Raw genomic sequence first — 25,588 nt, 5'->3', positions numbered from 1 at the left:
AAGCACTTTGCACAGCTCATGCCCTGACTGAAGTCAGCATCCCTCATCCAAAACATGCACAAAGTACTCTTAATTACTCCAGCTCATGACAAATGCAACTCTCTGTGGTGTTCCACTGATAAAACACCTGTCCCACCTTGATTTTCCCTCTAACCATTCCCAGATGCAAGAGGTGCTGTAAAAACATTCAAAACAATGCTCCCATACCCATGCAGAGGACACAGGAAAGGGGGAAGGGAGAAAGCAAACAGCCTTATTTGTAGCTTTTACTATATTCATATTGTACAACAAGCCTCCCACAAAGCCCTGACTAAGCCTGTGGCCCCAGAGGACTAAGTGCTGCCTTAAAAATATGTGGACAAACAAGGCAAGGAAGAGGAAAGAGCTCTGTTCCTGTGGGACTCCGAGCCTTTCTCTCCATCCTTGGCAAACTGCACCAAGGTGGTGCAGACAGAGCAGAGAGCTAAAAATGTCCTTGAGTTGCTGTGATTCCCAATGCACATCTGGGCTGAGCAGAACTGCTGCACTTCAACACAAGCAGTTTCTCTTCGTATAGTCCAGACCAATGTGCAAGGATAACTGCCTCAGTTTAGCAAAGTAGTTAGTGGTACCACCCTCTACAAGCAAGATTATATCACCTTCCTGAAGGACAGAAAGTGTGTTTGCAATCCTCTGTGGGGCTTGGATACAAGTCCTTTCCTCACAGGTACTCAAAAAACCAATCCCTAGGACAGGCCACTACTCCCCATGAGGCATAGTCAGACCTACCCTAACAGGAGCCCACAGGAGCCCACAGACCTGAGCTGTCCTGTGAGGAGTACAGAGGCTGATAGTGCTCCTTAGCAAAACTGTAGCTTCCTGTAGGGCTCCAAGGAAAGCAAGTTTGGGAAGGAAGGAATCAGGGTTTACCAGCAGGTACACATGAAAAATGAAACTTTGAGACCACAAGTGCCACTTTATGGCACTCTAAAACACTGAAGGCACTTCAACGTGGTGACAGTGCCATCAGCTGAGGTTGGCATCAGCACTTGGAAGTGTGTTGTTAGAAGTGAGATGATAATGTCACTACAGATGTAGTGCTTAAGCATAGCAGAAGCTATCTGTATGGCTTCTCCAGCTGTGCAATGTGGGTTCGATAGTCAAAAGTGGGCACAGAGCCTCATTCTTTATTAGGCCTGCTTTAGCAGCAAAATCATAACTTCTGCCTAAGAGACATATACCCACCTCATCAACATGCTACATTTGAGCATCTGACTAACATGCAATAGCACTGGATAACCTAAAGCAGCAGCAGATCCATGCCAAAGCATAGCCCTCCATGGGATGAAACTGCTGGTGGTGCTGCAGGCCTGGTGCACACCTGCAGAAGTGGCAGTAGAAGCACTAGGACAAGTGTGAATGGGAATACCTGGGTGTCAAAGTACCAGAAGGAGCAAGTGACAGGATGAGGGCAACAGCAAGACATGTACTTTTGGCACATATGTTAGCAGGGCAGGAAGAGCCACCACATACCTACAGGCACCTTCTGAGGCCACCTGGTAAAGGAGATAGGGGAGAGTGAGTCAATTCTGATGACTCATATGTGGGATAGGGTGGAGCTATTGACCCTCATCAGTTCCAGATGGGTATAAGTAGCAGCTCCAAAGGCATGTTTACCATTTCAAGGAGAAGTTGGGTTGTTTTGCAGTGATTGTAATTTTTCCTCCATGGCACCATGAAAGCTCCTGGTAGTGCAACCTGGATACCAGCATCAGACATGTAGGTTTTGAATGCTTATGGGTAAGTAAGTGAAAGTACAAATGAATGGAATCATGTTTTGGTTTAAATTGAAATCACCATCTGCTGGCATGTAGAGTTGTTGCAGCAGGATGCAGTGTTGCTTCCTACCATTGCGTCTGTTGCACCCTCATCTCCTTTGGAAGCATTTGATGGTGTTACTGGTTTGTAAGTGGAAAAAAAAAAAAGGATTAAGTGTGTCAGTCTATGCAGTGGTTAAAGCTTCTCTAAGATGCTAGTGAGGATGCTTCCTGCTAGCAGCACTCGGGTGCTGCTCCTTAGGTTGAAAGCTTTCCCTTTTGCTGTGAGGGCCCCTTCACAAGAAGTGTCAGGTGCAAAGCAAAGCCCTCAAAGGCATTCCCTTGACAGAAGGGAGATGCTGATTGAGCCTCCCTTGACTGCCAGAGTGCAGCACCAATTTGCAGTGTATTGCCTAAGAGAAAAGGCACCTCAGCTGGGAGAATAATTTGCAATAATGAGAGATGAAATCTAAACTTTACAGGATACCTCTTGTCAAACAAGAACGTACCAAAGTCACAATGAATTTCTGGAGTACTTGACAGGCATTTCTTCTGTGTAGGGCTCTGTAATATGCATTTGCCTCTCATGTTGCCTTACAAATTGTTGCTGTTGAGCAACTGCCACCAGGAGCTGGAAGGGAGTGTGAATCTCCTCCATCAGCAGTTCTGAGCTTTCTTTCCCCAACGTGGGAGGAATGGTAAATAAGAAAACTGCATACATGTTTCTGGAGGATGCCAAGGAGGCAATATAAATGAACAGCATTGTTCACACTGGGTTATCTGATGAAGCACTATGTGCAGGTTATAAGAGAAAGAAAAGTAAGAAGACATTTAATACTGAATTTTTGCTGTTAGACTGACTGGCTGTATCTGTTCCCAGCATGTTGCTGGATTAGGAAGTTGGATCTCTATCACCCACAGGTGTGCAGAGCAAAGAGCTCTTCTGGTGACCAACCATTCCAGGTGGTGATACAGGCTTCCGAAGGAGCAGAATGGTGGGAGAATGTAGTTTGGGTCCCAGCAGGGCTGCCTTGATGTAGCCATGTGCTGGGCTGAGCATGTGGCTCTATTTGCTATTGCAGAGGTGGCTGCAGACTGTGTCATGCTTCTTTGATGGTTGCTGTGGTTTTTGAGATGTCTTGGTCTGTACAAGATGTGACACCTCTGTTAAACTACAAAATGCATCTGCATTCACAAAAGCTGTGACTGAAGTCCTGGCATGGACATGCACAGCACATGAGGACTTGGTATCAGTGACACTCAGGGTAGGAAATCACTGCACTGTCTTCTACAATCTGTACTACTTCACATGGAAGCAGAGCTGAAAGTTCAACTGAGCATAGCTAGTGAATCCTGGGATGAGCTGTTTGGCTTTTTTCTAAGAAAGGCAGCTCATGAAAAGGCTGTTTGTCCCTTCCCCTCAGCTGGGGCTGAGGTCTTCATGTTCATATGAAAAAATGAATCTGCTGGGATAAAGGGCTGCTATGAAATAAACATCAGATGGATTTTGTCCCTGCCTGTGGCAGGGAGATGGAACTAGATGATTTTAAGATCTTTTCCAACCCTAACTATTCTATGATTCTATGCATAACCAGACAGAAGTAAGAGCAGACATGGTGTTCACTTTCACTTTCAGGTGAACAGTAACCAGCTATGGCCAAAGAAAAAGCCAGAGAAAGAGCCCATCACTATCTCCTCATTGGCGTCTAGTCCTGTTCCTCAGTGAAAGCTGGCATATTGCAGGACAGCTGATTTCCCTGACTTTTTTTGCAGTGCTTTACACTTCCCAGGAGTTGTTTCTATATGACTGTAATAGAGCTGTCAAAATAACAGCTTGTGGTAGAGGATGTAATCGCACCTCTCACCTCCACGCTGCCCCCACCTCCTGCAGCTCCTGCCTCTAATGAAAAGCTTGAGGATGGGGCTGAATCAAGGTGACACTGCCTGCAAGTACAGAACATGCCTCAGTGCTCATGTGGCTGACCTTCCCAGCAAAGCCACACCATGGCCTGCGGTTCCTCTACGTTTTTTCTCTGCCAAAGGTTTACAGGCCTGGTCCCAGCTATGGTCTCCTTTGTTCTATGACCTGTAGAAGGTCTTCTGCACTGAAAGTCTTCCTTTCTGCTCAGCATTTTTGCTCTCACTATGCTGTGCAGGCAACACATGGGGCACAGCGCAGCAGCATGATTTTGACAAGTAAAGACACTGCAACTTGACAGGGCAATGAGGGTGGAGATGGGATAAGGTCTGATCCTCATCCACTGTGAAATGGCTGTTAAGTAGGCTACTGAGTATACCTCCAGGAGGTATTATTGCCTTAGGTCCATCTGGCAAGGGCTGCCTGGAGGGAGGCAGCATCTTGGTGCTGGGGCAGTAACAGCTCTCCTGCTGGGGTAAAAGGGGCTATTAGAAAGTGTACAGCCCTGGTCAGTCTGGAAATAATTGTGTAAAATCAAATGGGTGGCAACATCATAGCAAAATATTAATGGACTGGAGACACCATCCATCAATGTCCATTATCATTTGCTTCGAGGCATCAGCCTTTTTCTCTCTTCTTTTATCAGGCATCTTAAGTAACCTACAGGTTCCTGCTTGCAAGGTCAGCATTTCCTATGCATGAGAACAGTATCTATTGCAGACTGAAGCTGTGGGCTGCGTAGTTCTGATGTACCAGCTCAATCAGATGTTTGAGTATCTCTGCAGGAATGATCACTGTCATTTAATTTGCTGATTAGTGTTGTCATATCTATTTGTAGAATACAGTATAATTTATGGTGAGATCCCTGGAGGATCTTCAGCAAATGCTACAAGTAATTGAATCTGCTGATTTCTAAAGGTCAGGTGAAAACCGAGCATTATTATAACACAAATTATGTGATGATGACACCAGGCAGCTTTACATTTCAAATGTAAAAAAGTCTATTTATTGATTATGGCTATATGGCAGCACTGTGGAAGGTGAGCAAATAATACAGTCAAGAAGTCTAACTTCTTCAGCAAAAACCTGAGGTGAGTTTTCAACCCTGTCAGTAAGAGCAACGTAGTTCTTGAAGAGAAGAAAGGTGAAAGGGACTTGCACTACTCTTCTTCAAAAGCCAAAGAGGGAGGAGAAGAACTTCAGAGAGAGGCAATTAGGGAAGCATCAGGAAATTGTTTGGGTTATTTTACTGAAGAAGTGGCTCACAGATGAACTCTGGGGTTGAGTGCTGCTATTTCCAGTCCTGGCTGCATGCGATACCCTGAGCTAGCATGGCTGTTTCCCATCTCTCTTTCAGAAAACAAGTGGATTTCCCTTATCAGCAAAACTAATTTTGTCTGTCTGGCAAGTTATTAAAATAAGGTCTTTTAATTTGGCTTGTACAGTCTTTGGGGTTCATTTCTGCAGAAAAAGGAGAGAAACAGAAGGAAGGTGGTCTGGCACGGGGCAGGGATGATCAGCTTTTGAGAGCACCATGCTACAGCAGCTCATTGAAGGAATGGCTTGCCCAAAGAATAAAGCTGTTGGAGGATGCCAGTAATGCAAAGCTCAAGCTTGGGCGCTGGTTTGTCTGTACCGAAGTCTGCTCACTGATAAGAAGTTGAGGTTTCTATACAATAAACCCAAACTTTTTTCTTGTTTTAAAACAGAAAAGTGGTTTTATTGCAAACTAGATGATTGTTGACAACCTTGTCTGGCCTCTTTAGAAACCCCTCCAGCTTTCTGGAATAACACTAGTTCCCATCTGCTTTTCACAAAGGAACTTCTTGTGACAAAGTCAATGGAGATTTTAAAAACAAACAAACAAAAGTTTGCAGTGAAACAAATCAGCAAGACAAGGAGTGGGTTGAAGCAGTGACTACATCTTGGAGAAGGCATCTATCTCTGTAAGGCTGCTGCCAGCTCCAGCACCCTGCATGGTGTCCAACAGGCACTAACAGGGCTTCTCTGGAGCAGCTCCAGCCTGTTGGTGCTTTGTACAGGGGAAAATTGTACTGGGTCCATAAACTTTGTGATGAAAGCACAAAGGGTAAACACATGTTTCCTTGTAAAAGCCCTCCCCTAGAATGGATCAAGCAAGTTATTCTGTTCTTGTACACTGCAGAAATACGTGCATGCTGCAAACTTTTTTTTTTCTGTTCTGTAAATCATCAACCTAGAGCACTGTAGGCCACATAATGACTGCATGAGCTGCCAGGACAATAAACCGAAGCTTTAAGCCCACAAAAGACTTAAACACCAACCTTACTTTACATAGCCTGGTGACAGTAATATGGATGTGCCTAAGGCTGAGCTCCAGTGCTTTGATGGATCAGGGCCTAAATACACAGGGACACTTCAGAAGCATCTGTCAGCAAAAACTTCCTTTCCTCAGGAGGAGGCTTTGCTCACAGCTCCTGTGTGGGAGCCGGGACGCATAAATCCCCCAGACTTTGTTGTTCTGCCAGCAAGCAGGAAGAGAGCAGTAAAAACCTGCCAGGTCAGTTAGAAACCAGCTGAGTGACAATGCTGCAAAAGAGCCACCTGAAAATCGACTGGCAAACAACAAAAGAGAGGAATGGGCTCCTGGGGTGAAGTCAGAAGGCAGACCAGCTCTCCGCCTGCATGCACACTTGTGTGCTGCAGTGGTTCTGAGGCCATGGATGCTCCCTCCTGTTTTCCTGTATCTTTCCTGTTGAGCAAAACCCAGAGCATCAGTGGAGCAGGGTACCCCATTGCCTGCTGTGTCACACAGGACCTCTGCCATGAGCAGAGGGGGAACACTGGAGCACAGTCCTTATGGTACCAGCAGCATGAACCTGTTTTCTCTGTCCTCAGCATCACTCCCCTTATGGGGACAGTTGGTACCAGGTGATGGCAGATGCCACTGGGCACAAGGATGTGCAGTGGCCCACGTGGATCAGACAGGGATCTATTAGGCTATTTTGGTGCTCTCCAGGGAGAAAGCGAGGGTACGCAAACACTGATAAATAACTGTTCCTGGTTCTGGGTCTCTTACATAAGGTGACGATTATAGAAACTGCAGTGTATGAGGGGGTGGGAAGGGATGCAAGGATCAGAGTTTTTAAAGGAAAGTAGGTCTGGTAATTTAGGGGGCAAATGGAAATTGCCAGCTTTCCCTGAGGTTTGGTAAATGCAAAGAGGGTGCTGGATTGTATCGATGTCACAGCCACAGGACAAGGTGTGAGAGTCCTGTGCTGGGGAAGTGCCACTCAAAGAACTTTATATAGCTCTTCTCTTTCGAGATGAGCTGATGTATGGTACCATCAACTGAGCACAGTACCAGGGATAAATGATTTAAGAGGACAAATGGTTTCCAAAGGCAGAGAGGCAAGTATTGTCTCAAAGTAACCAACCATTCACATTTCTTCCCAAGTACAAATGATGCTTGAATTATCAGAGACATATAGAAAGCAATTCTGTAGCCAGCCTGGCACTGATGTTGGTTAGTGAGTATCTTTTTTTGCTACGTATTTTCTTTCCTTTAAACCCAGGGAAGAATGCAGGATTAATACTTAGGATGCTTTTTAATCTTAAGCAGAAAGATGCTGTTCATAAACAAGGTTTAGGTGTATTTAAATCGGAGAGGGTCTGTGTTTGGAGTGCATTAAGACAGGCTGCTGTTTTATGCATAGCTGTTTAGAGAAAAACAGGGCAGAGTTTCACAGCGTAACACACTCTCAGCGCAAAGCACTAAATGTTTCACGCAGTTATCTGCCGCCTCCTCCTCCTCTAAATACAGACCCCAACTTGCCACTTTCCTACGCTGCAATTTATTTTCTTATAGCCATGTTGTGAAAGCTGCGGGAATGGGAGTGCTCTGTTCCAGTTCGTAATGCAGTTACATCCAGCCTATCTGTTGTGGTAATGTGCATTTAAAGAGTCAGTGGTGAACATCTGTTGATGTTGCTCTTCAGTGTGCGCTATTTATGAGCTGATCAGAGTTATGCACTAAAAAGTAGACATGTTACAGCAATGTCATTCCTCAGCTGCATTTCTCTCCCCATTGGGTTTCTGATTTCTGTATCAGAAACAGCATCACAACTTTCACAAAGCAAGTTTTTGATGCACAGTTGGTGGAAGGCCTCCTTTGGAAGAATTGGTGTGCTAATGTTAAAGGAGGGCTGTAACACAGCGGACTGGGTATGAGAAAATAAGATGATAGCCTGCTTGCTGGGTGATAGCTATATTGTCTGGATGCCACCAGTGCTTGTGTTTCACTCATTCCTCTTGCATATCTGTATTTGGAGAATACTTTACAGGTGATTTCACACAAGGACACAATTCCTGCCCTAAGAATCTTAAATGCTTTTGGTACATCTCTTCCTTTGGGCCAAGTCTGCTCTCATTGCAATTAGCAGGATCTTACGCTGCAGTTCTCGTGCACAAGCTTTGCTCAACTGAACAGTCTCCCTGACCCCAGAGGGGTATTTGAACATCTAATTTAGGGATCGTTAGTTAGGTTGGTACTCACTGAAATGCTGATAAATAAGACCTTCTCACCCTATACACGTTATTTTAAATCACCCCAAGGACTGCCACAGAGGTGTGCTGCCAGGGGGAATCTGACTTGGACCAGATCCAGAAGATCTGCTGGATTGCCCATTGCGCAACATGCCCCAAACCACAGATGTTCAATAGGTCTAAGGAGCATTCATGCTCCTGGTGGCACCATGTAAGGAATGAGAGATGAACGTGTGTATCTGGCACAGCATTTTCATGAGCCATAAATGAGAAGCAAAAACATTTGGAGAACAAGTAAAGCTGTTTTTACAGCCATACATTGTGAGACCCTGATTCTCTCCTTTCTCTCCAGCAAGGCTGCAAAGAGAAGAGATAAAGCAGCAAATCCTGCTCTTGTTTTGACTTCCTTCATGTGTCTGCAAACAGGTTGTTACGTGAAAATCCTGGTGGTGGGGGGGAAATGGTCTGTGGGAGTTTGCATAAGTTTCTGTGTGTTTAGCCATTGCTTGTGTCTCTGTTTGCTCTTTCTCACCAGGTATGTGAATGGAGACCATTGTACATAAGGACATGCAGTAGTGCCCAGGTACTCCTTGGCTATAAAGAAACATTTGTGCAGTGGCAGCTGAACCACGGAGATGGTAGAAGTAGGTGCCCTGTCTCCATTTTAAAGGAAAAAGGAGTATGTTTTATTGAATCAATCAAGGCTTTGATAGCTAGGCCACCTTATTCCTGCAGGGAATCCGTAGGAAGGATTTATGTTAAATGTTCTCTAATGATAATGATACTTTTTTAATAGAATGCAGAATAGTATGCCACCTAAATCTTGATAGCCCATTTCTTTAGCTCAGAAATGCTAATGCAAGGTGTATCTTGTACTCCACACTTTGACAGCTCTTAATTTCTTTTCTTTTCTCACTATATAGTAATGTGGAGTTAGAGGCTTTATCTACATAACTACAGTCACCCTCACAAGCTTCTCCAGACAGCAACTTAGCAAAAAAGGCCTGCTTTGTCTATCAGTGCTATATACTGTAATCAGGAGAGTGAACAGAGATGCCAGATTTATGACTTGATTTTTATAGAGCTGGGAAGGGTGACTAACACGTGGTATTCATTTCATGAGAAAGTGGGGAGCCTCAGGATTTTTTCAATACCCACTTCAGAAATATCACCCTAAATGGAGCTTTTTTGATAAACTGAAGTCTAAACAGGCAAAATATTCAGAATTGTCTGCTTTTTGTTGTTGTTTTCAAAGCAGGGAGATACGCTTAGATAATCTAGAATGTCAACAGGATTTGGCATTTGGGGGAAGTCCTACCCAATGTTTTAAGCTGTCCTTCAGGAAATGTGCCATAACCTCACTGATCCAGCAGCACTGCTTCACTGAAGTTGTCTCAAAACCTTTGCTACGTTTCACCAATACTTTTTACAATTCACTTAGAAGTGCAACATCTATAGACACTCGGAAAACAAACCAGAACACAGCGTTTCAGTTTCAGATCGAATTTGTAGCCAGTTTGTAGCTCTCTTTCAAAAGTACAATTAAATACAATTCTGGCTGTTTAACTCTTCCAAACAGAAATGGAACCACTTAGTGACATCTCTATTTTGACTGGGTTTGTGATGCTTGGTGAGACTGGTCTCAAAGAGGTGGTGAGCTGCTCTGCTCTCAGCCCTGGATTGCTAAACCTGAAGTCTCATTACACTGCTTTCATTTTCCTGGTTGTTCACTGCTTTACTCTTGTAAATTTAGCAAGAAGCCTCCAGCTGTGCTGAGATTGGAAGCAGTTGAGGCTTGAGGTTAGGGCTTGAAGAGCATGTAGCCTCTCATTTTCTCTGTCTGGCTTTGAATGGCACCTATTCAAATTATACACATACACTTTCTACTGTAGGTTGCTTTTATGGGGGCTTTCCCTTCCGTAGATGAACTGTGAACAAATCATTTTAAGCTGGTAACTTTAATCAAAGGATTTCTTCTCTTTTTTTCTTGTAAAAGTTTCTTTGATGTCATTTCAAATTCAGCACTGGTTAAATTCTGTTGGTTTCCTAGGAAAGATCTGCTATTGCTTAAATCAGAAAGGCAAAACCCAATGCAATGCAATGAGATCTTGTCTACCAAACATGTGGGACATGCAGATGAATGACTTGTAGTCAAGCTTTAAATGCAACTTAGTCCCAGCCATTCTTTGAATTTGAAAGACCTGCATAAAGAATGGTGCTCTTAAAACTCCAGTTTGAAACAAGTTGCAGTGGAAGTCAAGACCAGGTTGGACGAGGCCTTGGGTGACATGGTTTAGTGCGAGGTGTCCCTGCCCATGGCAGGGGGGTTGGAACTCTATGATCTTAAGGTCCTTTCCAACCCTAACTATTCTATGATTCTATGATTCTAAGTCAACCACTGTTACATAGCTCTGGGCCTCTGTGCCTTCAAAAACTAAAATCCCAGTACCTATTGATTTTCTATAATTATTATATTTTGATAGCAACAGCACATCTCCCTTGTCAGAAGAGGATTTCTTCTTTCTTAGTCTCTTCCTTCCCTGCTACCAAGGGTTATGACCAGACTGTAGGATCATTTAGCATCTCTCAGCTTCTAGATCAAAGGGAACCACTTGCTCAGTCCCTGGCCTGCATATCCTACATACCCCTTAGTCCTGGGTTCAGCAGTAGCAGTCATGTTGTTTCCTTTGTGTTAACTGGTGCAGTGCTGTGTTTTGACTTCTAGTTTGAGAACAGCGTTGGTGAAGCCGATGTTGTCGGTTGTTGCTAAGTGATGTTTACCCTGACCAAGGACTCTGTGAGGCTCATGCTCTGCCAGGGAGGAGGGGAAGCTGTGAGGAAGCAGAGACGGGGCGCCTGACCCGGGCTAGCCGGGGAGGTATTCCATACCACAGCACGTCATGCCCGGGGTGGGGGGTAACTGGGAGTTACCCGGAAGGACAGGAGCTTCCGGGTGGAACTCGTTTTCTTGGCCGGTGGTATCGTATTCTCTTCCCTTGTTATTTTCCCTTATCATTGTTTTAGCTGATAGTAGCGGTGGTGATTTGTTGCTGGACTGTTCTTGTCTCAACCCGTAGGAGTTGCACTCTCTCGATCCTCCTCCCCGTTCCTCCGGGAGCGGGGAAGGGGAGAGCCCCGGTGCGGGGGGGGGGGGGGGGGGGGGAGACGGACACGGACCTTGATTGTTGTCAGCTCGGCACCACTCACTGGGAGTGAGTGAACAAGTTACCTGACTGGGTTTAAACCACTACAGTTCTTTTTGGCGCCCAACGTGGGGCACGAGGGGTTGAGATAAGAACAGATCTGACTGGATTGATAGTCACTCGTCACAATGCTGATTTATTGGCTCGCAAGGTTTTTCCTCTTGATCTCACAGTTTCAGTATACCATATCTTACGTCCATCCGGTATTGGCTGTATTAGTGTTTTTCAAGTGTGGGGCTTGGGCTAAGGTTTTTATCCCATTGTACTTTATGGTAATGACTTGTAATACAATAGAATCATTGATCATGAAACTGATCTGGTTTATGTTCCCAGTGTGGTCACCACCTTTATACTTTGGGAGGTATATGATGGAGGTGCTTAGCAATTACACATCTTTTTTCTCCTTCTCAGGTGCTCAACCTGTGAAGGAGACATCCTTTTACCCTCCTAGTCGTCCCCCCAGACCATTTACATTTGAGAGTTTTGAATTTTTTAAATGGCCTTTTAATGCTGTTGAGACTTGTTTACTGATGGTGATGGGAATCGCCATGCTAACACGCATACAGAGTGTGTTTTGCCCACTACTGATTTCAAGAGTTAAGCAGATTCAGGTTTGGGTCTTGTCTGGGGTCAAAAGACGATGTAGGAGGACCGAGAGATTTTCCCAGAGGCTGGACAGCCATGAGTGGCAGGGTGTGTGGGATAGTATGGGCAAGTATCTAGGTCAGTGGGCCCCTCCAGTATTTTGGAATTTCACTACCGAACAACTGCAAAATCCAGAAGAATTAGTAAAACACTTAAATGAGGTGTGTGGTCATTCTGGCCATACCAGAGATGGACAAATCACGGCAACGTGCTGGGGCTTGGCCTATGCTTACAGGGCCTTGTTCAACACTATCCAGCCTCTGGGAAAATCGAACGGTACAATGGGCTGTTAAAAACTACACTGAGAGCGATGGGTGGGGGAACTTTCAAGCATTGGGATACACATTTACCAAAGGCCACCTGGTTGGTCAACACCAGAGGATCTGCCAACAGGGCTGGCCCAGCCCAGTCAGAACTTTTACATATTGTAGAGGGGGACAAAGTTCCTGTGGTGCATATGAAGAATTTGCTGGGGAAGACAGTCTGGGTTATTCCTGCTTCAGGTAAAGGCAAACCCACTCGTGGGATTGCTTTTGCTCAGGGACCTGGATATACTTGGTGGGTAATGCGGGAAGATGGGGAAGTCCGATGTATACCTCAAGGGGATTTGATTTTAGGGGAAAACAGCCAGTGAACTCAATTGTATACTGTTGCCTGCTGTGTAATGCTTTTATAGCCCATCAACTAGATGTCTCCAGGTCACCAGCGACTGGCCCTGACTTCCCTCCAGCCATCATCCCAACAGAGAATGAACTTGGAACATCATGGACCGAATGGACTCGGCAGCATTATAGGGATTGGTCCATGCACTAAGAAAATGATTTTTTCCTCTTGGTCTGTATGTATATGGATGTATATATGTGGGAGAGCGATGGTGTATTGAAAATGTGGGATCTGAGCACGACGTGAATGGTATGGAATAAGGGGTGGATAATGTCCTGGGTTCAGCAGTAGCAGTCATGTTGTCTCCTTTGTGTTAACTGGTGCAGTGCTGTGTTTTGACTTCTAGTTTGAGAACAGCGTTGGTGAAGCCGATGTTGTCGGTTGTTGCTAAGTGATGTTTACCCTGACCAAGGACTCTGTGAGGCTCATGCTCTGCCAGGGAGGAGGGGAAGCTGTGAGGAAGCAGAGACGGGGCGCCTGACCCGGGCTAGCCGGGGAGGTATTCCATACCACAGCACGTCATGCCCGGGGTGGGGGGTAACTGGGAGTTACCCGGAAGGACAGGAGCTTCCGGGTGGAACTAGTTTTCTTGGCCGGTGGTATCGTATTCTCTTCCCTTGTTATTTTCCCTTATCATTGTTTTAGCTGATAGTAGCGGTGGTGATTTGTTGCTGGACTGTTCTTGTCTCAACCCGTAGGAGTTGCACTCTCTCGATCCTCCTCCCCGTTCCTCCGGGAGCGGGGAAGGGGAGAGCCCCGGTGCAGGGGGGGGGGGGGGGGGGGGAGACGGACACGGACCTTGATTGTTGTCAGCTCGGCACCACTCACTGGGAGTGAGTGAACAAGTTACCTGACTGGGTTTAAACCACGACACCCTTGCTCAGCCTCACATCCCTGTACACCAACACACCTCTGCCTCCCACTCTAGGAACAACTGTAATGATCTCTGTGTTTTGCACTTACTTTGCAATAAGATAAAAATGCCCACTATCAGTTCCTGGCTCAACAGGGCAGCACAGCAGCTGCCTTCATTCCCCTTTGCTGCTAGTTGAGGTCTGTGTGGGCAAATAGGTGTTAAACTGAGTTTCAGTCTGCTGGCAGTGAACCTCTTATTATATAGCTCTGCCTGAGGGGTAGGCAAGTTTGTGCACCATGCAGTGTGTTCAGGTGAAATCTGAGCTTGTGGGTGAGCATTTATGAGGAAACAGACAATTCAGGCTTTCTGCTGATTGCCAGCAATACATACATACATATATATATCTATGTAGACCAAAGCTCTTTTACTCCACTACCTGCAAATGTATGTTCTGTTACTCTTGCTGGGATGAGTACTAACTGTAGGATATTTCTGTTTGGAGGTAAAAATAGGGGAAAGGAAGAAAAGAAAAATCACCCCCCTTCAACGTGCTTCATAAAAATGTGCATACGGCAAAGGTAACCAGATGACTGTACCACAGCCTGGTGGTGCTTCTGCCAACTCTCATTTGCCATCCCAAGGTTATCAGTTTGAAAGGAAGATAAAAGCAGTGAAAGAATTGTGTCCTTGTATCTGGCTTACTTTCTTCTATTTGCCTAAATTAGTCAGAGGTGCCAGCAGCACTATGCTGATTCCTGTGAGTAGGGCTTTGCGGCTCTACCCTTCTTCTGAAGAAAGGCATATTAGCATAGGCTACACTGAGTTTACTTGATGCTGATACTTTGCAGCACTCTCCCACTCCTCAAGAGCTCCCCAGCTCTATCAGTAATCCAGTCACCTACTCCTGTCTTTCCCCTTGCTCTGCAATTTCATACACTCCTGCTATTGTTTATGCTAGTTCATAAAGCTTCTCACTTCATCTTCAGATCAGTTTTGCAGGACAAATCCTAGCATGGTGTTGGTAAGAAAATCTTTTCAAGTATTTGACTACAACCAGTGCAAATGTGGGACAATTGATGTTTATGGGGGAAGGAATAAGGAAAAGAATTATTGTAAAGTGTACCCACCAAAGCTTCCTTAAAAGCAACTGCTGCAGGTGTTGCATAGTGATTTTATGCACACATTTGTAGTTTGATAATTTTCTGTTAAGTTTTTCAACAACATTTGAATTAAAGCTTTTATTAGTAAGTGCTTCACCAGAAAGGACTGCCAGTACTTTTTTTCTCTTTCAGAGTTTTTACCAATGACACTACATAAATGTTTTATTCTAGAGGGATCACTCTGAGAGAAAGCAGAAAGGAAATAACAGGGTTAAGTCAGTCATGCAACAGTGTGATGTGAGGCATAGCTTGTCTTAATGAATTTTTTTTTTATTAAGTGAGTCTAATTTCTGGTCACAACAATTTTGGTCCATTGATTTCTAGCCCTGCAGTTCCCTGGTAAACAAAATCTCATCACAGTTCCTGGCTAGTGTTAGTAAAGCCTTTCCTCTCAAGCAAACCAAATAATTTCCAGCTCTTGAAAGCTTTCATGTGCAGTTGCATGCAATGCGCTACAGGAAGAGGCTTAGACTGGCAGATCTGGGGGTGGAGAGGGGAGAAGCCTAAAGGTGTTCTCGTCCCCAGTAATGCTCATTAGCTGACTTAGCTCCTTAACATTAGTTCTGTGTTCCAGGCTGTGCCAGCTGTTTGCAGCTGCACAGGTTCTCCCTTTCCACGAAGGCAGCACCAGCCTTGTCATGCTCTTGCATTGCAGTCACACAAATGACTGGGCTGCAGTACAGGGAGGCAGGACTAAGGTTGGCTACTGGGATGTGCTTGGCCACAGTAGCAGGGAGCCCAGCACAGGCTAATGTCTGTTTTGGTACCCAAGCTACTTTTAGCTGGCTCTTGTAGCTCCAGCTTACTCTGTGCTCACACATAGACTGTTGTGGTGACACAGTTTTAGCCTTCACTTCTTCACAACGGCCTCTCTGATAGAAGACTTAATGCATAATTGTCAGATATAACTATCAACCCACCAAGAAATTAAATTTTAAACTTGGGTCTGTAGGGGAAGCAGAATTCTGAATACAAGCCAACTGCCAGTGCTCAGCTGCTTGTGGATTTAGATCGCCATCTTTAGGTATTTGCCTTTGCAGGTGACTCGCATAGTAACATAAGCCATTAAAAACCCCACGTAATGTCAAAGATAAGAATGAGCTCCTATTTCCCCCAGTTCAGTCCATAAGTCCACTGCTCTTCACTGTTGTTGTGTCCAGACATCCCAATGACTATGCTAAGCATACTGGAGAAGTGCAGATGTCTTGGCTATAAGTAACCGCTACAAGTAATACCTGTAAGGGAGTGCTGTATACATTTAAAGCGTGTACGGACTCAGGAGATGATGTCTCAAGATTAGGCTATAACATTTTTGTGCCTATCTGAGATCTCCCCCTTGCAGGATTTGTTCTGGAGAGTTGTGTAACACCTTTCCTTTTGCTTTGACCTCTGAGATAATGTGCATCAGGAACATCATATTATCAAGAGAGCCAGGTGGTGGCTTGGGAGTTGGTACAAGGGCACATGCATAAATGCCGTTATTTCCAATCAGAAAATCACTAAATTTAAGTCTATTACTGAATCCAATAGAACACTGTGCAGCCTGGCACCTTAGGTAGGGTGTGCACCTACATAAAATAGTGTTGATTAGAGGGAAAAATAAGGTTTGAAGAGAAAGCTGTAATCTCCCATGAGCATGTGGAAGGGAATACTAACTGTTTAGTGATATTCTGGGTTTTATCTGATCTCTTGATTTCAAAGTGGTTTTTAATCTAAATATCTTCCCCCAACAAAGCCAAATTGTAAGCCACAACCTGAAAAAAACCCCACAGGCATGGGAAAAATTCTTACCAGGTTGGAGCTGGTTTTGCTTTCAGCTGAGATATTTCATGCAGGGCAAGGTGAGCTGCTTACACCCGCTAGCTCCATACACCCAGAACAAAAAGGGCTTGACATTGTGCTTAATTGAAAACCATCCCCTGTGAAGCTATCAGTGTGTATACCAGAAGACAGAGCAGTTGTGTGCAGCTGAATATACCAGTCCTTAAAATAATCCTTGCTCACATATGTCTAACTGCCACCAAAAGTACTGTCAAAGCAGCGAAACACTTTGAGCAGGGATGGGTTCCTGCTTTCAGCATCTGAGTGAGTAAATGTGGCATCACTGGGTCTGTTGTAAGCAGGCTTGTTGCTACTGGTAATGCTGCTGTCTCTGCCTAAGAGCACAGAAGTAATAACCTGCAAACTCAAGACGATGCAAACACAATTCTAACATTTCCCAGGGGTGTCTGGCTTTGCGACTTTAGCAGTGCTGGTACAAGGCAGGACTTTTCTTTCTTTTATGGTAATACATTTGATTCAGCATTTACAATCAGGAGGTTCTAAAAGTAAGAATGCTAATTCAACACCAGGAAAAAAAAATGGGTCTTTCCTATCCAACCAGTAGGAAGACAAGCCAAAAATACTAATGTCAGTGGTGATTCCTGTCTTGTGTTCAGATGGTTAAAAAGGGGAAGCTGTCTGACACTGATAAAACTGCTCTTGAAAAGTTGTCATCAAAGCTCTAAATTATTCATTTGAATGCATCGCTGCTAAACGCATACTGAACAGGAACCAGGCTCTTAAAATGAGCTAACAGAACACTGGCTTTGCATGCTTTCTCTTCTTTGTTGATATTTTTTTCCCCAGTGGAGAGAGGCAGAGTAATGATGTGCTGGGTTTTATGCTTTATCCACTAATTATAGACATTAGAGAGGAAAAACACCTATTATTTTTATTTAAATCTTCCCCCAGCTATTGTCAGAGCTGACAAATCCAGTTCTTCTTAAACACAGTTTTGCAACCTGCTCTTTCTTTGTACAAGCATGCTTTACAGCAAAAAATACCATAAAATAATCGGCAAAGGGATTCCCTTACCTGCCCATGCCATGTGTCCTTCCAACTTCAAAGGTCACTCCTAGGAGTTGAGGGATCCTCTCCAAGTGATGCTTTTACTACAAGTGCAGTTTTCTCTCGCTCTTGTCTGCAAGTCCACCTCCATAAGGCTTCTCTTGCAGCATCTGCCAAACAGAACGCATATAGTGTGAGCACATGCTGTGTTGGAAAGGTGGAATCACCTGGATTTTATTAAAAGACTCGGAGTGATAGAGCGCTGCATGTGGGAATGTTTTCAATTCCATACTTTATACACTGTGCTGTTATTGGCAGGGGAAGGTAATGTATTTTTCACCATCATGACTGGGGTTTTAGCTCTAAAGGGAAATCATGCAAAAGTAGGCTAGAAGTCACACATTGCACAAAGGATATGGAATAAGCTACTCCACATAATTACATCATCAAGAAAAGGCTTTTCTATACATTAAAGAGGCTTTGACCTCAGTCCTAGGTTGGTGATTGGACATGGGCATAAGTCTCACTAAATAACAGAAATCATCAGTATGTGCCCAGTTAGAAGCTCTCACGAGACCCATGCCCCATCATACCTGCATGCATTTGCAGGCTCTCTGAGCTATCAGGAGGAACTTGTTCTGAGCACCAAGGCTCTCAGATTATGGGTCCTTGGAGAACTGAGGACTTTAAAACCCTACCAGGAATGGAATGACAGAGTCTTCCCCAGTTTCTGCACTTCCTTTTCCAGTCACACAGAGTGAGTTCCTTTGTAAGGTTCAACAATCAGTTCAGACAAAAGACCTAAGAAGACAGCTCCCTGGGGACCCCTTATCTGCCTTTTTTCAAGGTCAGTATGATCTCTTGGATCCATCAGTTCAGGGCTGAGGTTCACTGGGAAGCTAAAGCACCTGACTGCTAGCAGCCTCCAGGACAAAGCAGGAAGCACATACAGAAAGCTTAAATAAAAGCAAACAGGCTGGACTGCTTTGACAGGGAAAAGAAATCTCTGAAGTACTACTCCTGCACCTGAGGTTTCTGAAAATGCTACTTGAAACTATTTACTTGGGCAAGCATGTGGTTACTTAAGTGAAAGTGACACATCAAAGCCTAATTTTGTCAGTTCTTGGCTTTTTAGTACCTAAAATCCCTGCAATGAACTAATTCTGCAGAAGAATGACTTCTGCAATTCCTCCAATGTTTCACTATGTTAGCATAGCATTAAAATGAATTATTTTCTAGTTTTGGTTTTGATTTTAGGTGTATTCTCCTGTTCCCATGTAAATGTGAGGCAAAACTGTAAAATTTAATGGTTAAGAAAGGCAACACCAGGAAAGCTGGTTTCTCACCTATGTCTTATTGCCTGGAGTTCTATATTAATTATCCCTCTAAAGGGAAAATGGATGTTGAATGGGGAATAAGGCACAGCTGTTGAAGCAGGGTATAAATAGGAAAAGGTTTTAGAAGGAACAAAAGGTGCACTTTGAGCTAGAAAGATGTGTAAGGCAAGGCAGCATTGCTCTTGGATTTAGACTATTGGGATGAATTAACCACTCACATAAAAGACATAAAGACTAACATAACGACTTGGGGTTTTGGGGGGAGTTCTGTTTGTGTTTCCTTGCATTGATAATATAGCACAGGGGAAGAGCCAAATGTGAACTCTCAGTGGGAGTGTCCTTGAGCAGGCAGGGAGGTGGTGAACCAGGATGTTGGGGCACACCACTGGAGAGCCCCACTGTGCAGTCATGGGATTCCTGAGAGCAATTGTGAGAATTGCATCCTGTACGCAAGTTATCTCAGGTGCAATAAATACTAATCTGCCTCCTCTTGTACTATCAGAGCCTGCCTACAGCACTCAGCCTATGTACCTAGCAGTACTGCATGTATAGCAGGTGTGCATTTGCATGCATAATTGATTTCTGATTTCTTACAATGACATCCTTAAAGTCAAGAATAAAAGCACACAGGTTTTGCACAGTGATGAGGCTACTGCCATCCAACAGTGTTTCAGAGGATGTGTTTAGAAGTATGTAGGTAGAAGATAATGAGCTGTCTTTTGGGACATCTTTACCTGCCTTGCATCCATAAAAGGGTTAAATCTCATTATTTCCCATCTAACCATATCTGTGTGTTCAGCCAGACTGGTACTTTGATAATATTCTTGGACAACCCTTCTGACAATGTACTACTCTTGTTTAAGCTTAGTCAGCACCAACCACTTAAAAGTCTGTCTTGGTTTAACTGCACTGAATTAAAACAGCCCTTTGTAGGCAAACCCTGAGAGTTGAGAGCAGTTCAGGCTGTGTTGGTGTCTCTTTAGGCATGATGAAGTAGCACCTGAGGAATTATTTCCTCTTTTCTCCTTTTCATCCTGTGAAAATAGTTTCTGCCTCTCTCTCCTTGTCTCACTAGTCATAACATCTGAATTGGTGCATGAAGAGAGAATTGAAATGTAGGCCAAGCGATTAGACAGAGATGAGCAATGCTTCACTTTATGCTTCCCCAGATATGATGAAAGGAGAGGGGAGGTCTCAGAAATGGTGAAAATGATATATATATATATATATATTTATCATGTAAAGTTGAGGGGAAAAAAATCTTAAGTCTTCAACTAGTCAATGTAAACTGTACCACTGAGGTTCACACTAACTTCTGAAGCAAATGGTCAAACTTCCCAAAAGTGTGAAAGCTGGTATTTTTTTATAGAGGAGTATTTCCCTTTCTCTCTGCCTCTCCAATGGGTGATACTCTATTACCCACCTTAAAGAAAGCTTCCTGTTGTTCCCTGGAATCTAAGTGAAAAATCAATTGCCTACAGTATTAATGAGATCTGATTACGGGCTTTTCCCTGCCAGTTGTTGTTTTACCTCCCTTTTCTGCCAATATTTAACTAGGGATTCCACACGCACAAAAAATCTAATCTATTCCTTGCTTTCATCAGACATAAATGATTGGAGTTCCTGCTTTTATGGCTTTCCTGATAAATACCATTTTAGATTAGACTGCTTGCAATGAGTCACCTTAACTAGGAACAGCTTGGACAGGATTTCAGACTAGCATTATCAGTGCTCATTGATGGTGATGACTGAGGTTATTTGTGCTGCAGTTATATTCTAGAGTCAAGGGGTTCCTACCCTATAGACAAAAAAAAGAGTCTTCTGTGATACTCCTTCGCAGGATATGTGAAGGAGAAGGTTGAGGTTTTTCACGTTTCACAGCAAGTTGTTCCTTTAACCCATAACATAGTAGTACCATGCTGCCTTTCAATTCCAGCTGGGAGCTGCGAATTAAACCCCTTCACTGCCTGGGAGGGAGCTGATCTCCTTAGGGAGCTCCCTAATCACATAAATTATACTGCAGTGTGCAGAGCCTGTTCCCAATTCTGCTGAAATAGTGAACAAGAGCATTTCTAGGAGCCAGTGCTTGTGGCACTTGGAGGAAGACCCCAAGGCTGCAGTCTGTGCACAGGTTAACAACTTCATACCTTGATACAATCCTGGAGCTGTTCCATCTACTTCAGACTTTCATTGATCAGCTGCAGAGGAATTACATTCCTGGCTCTGGAGGTATGAATCTTGCTGCTTGGCCTAAGGTCTGGCATCTATACAGTAAATTATCTCCCACATACAGTATAATATCAGGATGATTTGGGTTATCTATCCCAATATATAAAGTTCCAGACCTTCTATCTCTGGCATTCTCTCCTGCTGAAAGCATAGCATGGTGCCAGTGGATCTATCCAGGTTGACAGGTAAAGGCTTGTGGTACCTGAGCAGGCTCTCAAGCAAAAAAACATGAGTATTTCTGTTCCTGACAAGGCCCACCTCTTCCGAACTTTGTGCATGGAGACAGACCTTTGACTTGAAAATTGCTAAAGCCTGGACGAATAGGAGATGTTAGCACAGATTTGGACTCCCTGGATAAGAGGAAGGAAACATGAAGAGAAACAGGCATGGGGAGAGAAAGGAAGCAAAGGAATTTGTACTGGTACATGAGGATTTGGGGTTGTTTCTTTGCCTAGGTAGGCCAGCTGAAGGAGGACTGCTGTGCGGACTACTCCCAAAGCTGCTCTGGCCAAAAACCTCTCCTGCTATTGCTCCTGAACTGTGAACTGAAAACCCATGGTATGACCAAGACCTTAAGGCTGGGAAAAGATGACTACAGGACTGAAAAAACCCCAATGTGAACATTATTATTCTGGTTTTGTTTGGGACATAGAATTAGTTCTAGGCTGAGATGCTGGTGGTGTATAAGAAGTGAAGCAGAAGGTAAGGAAACAGAGAAAGTGTCCGAACCCAGGGATGCTGCAAGGAGCTGAAGTCTGCAGAGAGACTGCAGCACAGGGCACTAAACTAGGAAGAGCTCACTCTGGGCAGGAATAACAGCATATCCACTTACTTCCAGAGAACAAATCAACATGACGGCGATCATCCATGAATACATGCACTTTTTTCTCCCCCCTCCATGGTTTAAAGGGCCTTTGTGTAACTCTTTAATTTAAACCAGTGAAATTGGAGCAACATAGAATTAGTTTCTCTGGGTCCTGTTCTGTAAGCATCAATTATAATGTCTAATCTACATGAAGTGCTGCTAAGTTTAGTAACCAGCTCTTTATTATGCAGCACCCAATAGCACTCAAATATATTCACATTAAGATGTAAGATCATACAAATGTTAATTGTAGAATCATCCAAATGTTAACAGTTGGTTTTTTTGCCTCCTAAGGCTATAAACAGCTATTTTGATTAGGTTGCTGTGTTCCAGTAAAATACATTTTCAAAGAGAGATTCCTCACTTGGAGCTTTGCTTGACAGTGGGCACAAACCAATGTATTACCAGAAAGCAGAGAAGGCATAAAGGACATGGCACTGGATATTAAGACTTACTTGCTGAAGTTTCACTGGTGGATTTTGACCAGAGGGAGGAGGGATACACTGCTGTGAACACATAAATCATTTATGCTCTCAATTAAAAATTTACTCAACGCCTACAGTTTTTGCCTGAGATATGGCTGGAAAAAATACCCCTGAAAACTGCTGCCATCTCCTCCAAGGTCAGGTATCTTGTCATTTAAAGGAATAGTCAATTTTGTTCTATATTTGACATTTTATTGGCCTCTCGGTTGGGTTTGGAATAAATTGTGTATGCTTTTGACTGCCTTTTCATTTTGCTCCTGCAGTGCAGTGCATTTTTTTTCCTTATAGCAGATTATTTTGCTTTGGGGTTACACTTTTTTGACATCTCTTATCTTCTACTATGTCTTCTTTCTTGTCATTATTGCTTCTTCTGTGTCTTTTCATTCCTCTGCTTGTGCTGCTTTCCTTCTCAAAAAAGTCATCTTTTCTGTCATGGCTCACTTGATACTCTCTTTTCCTCCACTTTAATTTGTGTTCAATTCTCCTGATATTATTCTCATTAAACAACTAGAACAACTAAAGAAAAATAACAAACAGAAAAACCCAAACCCAATACTGGCCAGAAAAAGATGGCACAGGGCCAGAATTAGGACAAGAGACCATCCTAGTTATGGAGGGCAGTAAAAGAAAGGTTAAGCCTGGTAGTAAAACTCTCCCCAGGCTAGAATGAAAAGCAGTTGGATTGGAAATGATGAGCTGTAGCCTGACTCTAGCTGGCTCTTGCCACTCCTAACTGTGAGGTACAGAATGAATTCATTGGTTATCTGGCTGCTGCAAGGAAGAGGGATTTTAATTCTTTTTCTCCACTCTCCCTCATTTCCTGGAAGGCCTCCTGCTTTGGGCAGAGAAGTGCAGGATGTCTGTCTGTCTCTTTGACTACTGACTGCAAGGACCTGAAGTGGGCAGAGCCTTCTCCAGCCCCACAAGCAGCAATTACACAGTGCTTGGAACACCTGTACTGAAGAGAGAGAAAATTTTCCTCAGTTTCTGTCTTTGTGTCTTCTTTTCACTAATGGTGGAGAGGATCCTCTTTGAAGCAGCATCAGATATGAAAAATAATGTCAGCATGAAAAACTAGTATCGGCTTGTCCTTCTGGTTAAGGTAACATTAAGACACCCCATAAGGAACATCCAAGTTGTGGTTTCCTTTTAAAACATTTTTACTATTGCTGGTAGTCAAATATCAATATGATATCGATATTCTTGTGATTTTTATCTAACAAAACAGCAGCACTGAGAAGCAGTCACTGGTATCTCACTTAGGGCTTTGTCCACTGCTTCTGATGCTGGCAGGACTGAAACTGATGTTTTCCACACAGTGTGAACAGGAGTGTGTGAAATGTGCAGGGCTATGTGGAAAAAAAAAAATGATTTTTTTTTTTTGAGATCAAAGCATACTCTGCAAATCTACTTTTTCTTTAAACAGAATCATGCAACATCCATAGACTCTTATCAAGAGAGGAATAATATGGTGCAAGAACTTATGTCAGCAAGGATAAATAATTTAAAGAAAAGGTGTGAACATGGAAGGAATAACCTGATGACTTGAAGCAGTTTTGATCTTGCATGAAGGCAGAGCTGTAATACATAATGTACAGTGAACCTGGGCTGGGTTCATGGCATATTCCAGAGGATATTTTAGAAGGCATTTTATCTCACTACCTCTTGTTTGATGATTTGACCAATAATATTTTCAACAGCTTCTGGGTGGTGAGGCTGCTTCTATCTCTTCCTTTGTACCCTATGTTAAAGACCCTGCCCCTTGCTTACAACTGGGGAGGCAGGAGAAAAATACGTTATAAGAAACCATTGTGCAAAAAGCATTAGGAAGAAGTAACAGGTTGTAACAGTATGGATCATACTTTGGCATAGCCAGAAACCTCGTTCATCATTAGGGAATCACTGACCTTTCGTAGTGGTGAATTCTCCCTGCAGGAGATGGGCCTTCATCTGTTGGTTAAAACTCATGTTGTAACCTAAAAACTTTAACATTAAATAACTGAAATACACTTACAGTACTGGAATGACTGAATCACAAACAAACAAATGAGCAAAGAAAGACTCCAAAGCTTTCCAGATGGCTGTTTCCCACTGATGTACATTTTTTTCTCCGGAGCTTCAAAACATGTTTAAATTATGAAATTTGGTGTGATTACAAGAACTTGGCAAGCAGTCATTAAGGTTTTAGTCTGAGGAGTGTTACTACAGAGTTAGAGAACTGCAGATGAGCAATGGCGGTGTCCTTGTGTGTGCACAGCATTGTCAGCGTGGGTTGTAGGGAATGGGACTATGGCTCCCAGAGTCTGAGTTTTCCATGTGCCACAATCCTGCTGCTTCCCTGGGCCAAATCCATCCTTGAGTTGCTGAAACTGGTGATATTGTACCAGTAACTTATTTGACTTTCTTTGCTCAAAACCGCTTGCTTACCATCTCTTGCACTTCTTCTCCAGCCTTCTGCAAAGCCAGGTGACTTGCTACATCTCCTCTGCTCCTGGCAGGGCTTGGAGAAGCAATGCAGCCAGTGAGTACCTTGGCTTTGCTGCTGCAAATCCCTTTGTGCTGCTGGGGCAGACGTACTGCTCCACAGGCAGAGCCCCTTCCTTTGTCTGGGCCATCAGAATGATGGGGAAGGCTTGTGGTGGGCGGTCTGGAGTGGAAGACAGCAGTAATAACAGGTGGTAGTATGGATAGTGAGGAGTGGAGATTAAGATAAAAGGAAACAAATACTATTTTTTTTACTATGTTTTGAATATATTCTGAGGCTGGAAATGCTGAGTTTTCAGTTCAAGCAATCTCGCACCCTCCATTCAACCTGGGTTCAAGTTGTCAAGCTGGAAAAAGTATTGCACTCCAAGCGCAGGGGAAGCACACCCCACTGGGGCAATGCTGGGGATGAAGATTGGAGATGTGCCTCTCAAGCAGATTCATACCTGAGAGAAGCTGGAATCTTCCTTTGCATCTCAGTTCCTCCTGGCTGCAAGCACAAGAGCCTCTCTCTATCTCCTTCAGGCCCACCCACTGGCAGCTCTTTAGGGTTAGGGAATAAAGTACTGGTACACAGCCCAAGGAGAAAGCCAG

At 43.8% G+C, this 25,588-nt stretch overlaps 1 long non-coding RNA gene across 1 annotated transcript; it reads left to right on the top strand.

Moving 5' to 3' along the window:
* The first annotated feature begins 1,670 nt into the window (after nt 1-1,670).
* On the top strand, nt 1,671-25,588 carry LOC133273513 (uncharacterized). Its single transcript, XR_009744856.1, has 4 exons — nt 1,671-1,779; nt 8,774-8,882; nt 23,338-23,612; nt 23,937-25,588. It is a non-coding gene; the product is annotated as an uncharacterized LOC133273513 (long non-coding RNA).

The sequence above is a fragment of the Pezoporus flaviventris genome, unplaced genomic scaffold (genome assembly GCF_033815535.1).
Source record: "Pezoporus flaviventris isolate CSIRO_AGI_PZ_B2104156 unplaced genomic scaffold, CSIRO_AGI_Pfla_v1 ptg000031l, whole genome shotgun sequence".
NCBI classification, from domain to species: domain Eukaryota; kingdom Metazoa; phylum Chordata; class Aves; order Psittaciformes; family Psittacidae; genus Pezoporus; species Pezoporus flaviventris.
The sequence above is the reverse complement of the archived record's forward strand: the minus strand, read 5'-3'. Positions and strand labels throughout refer to the sequence as shown.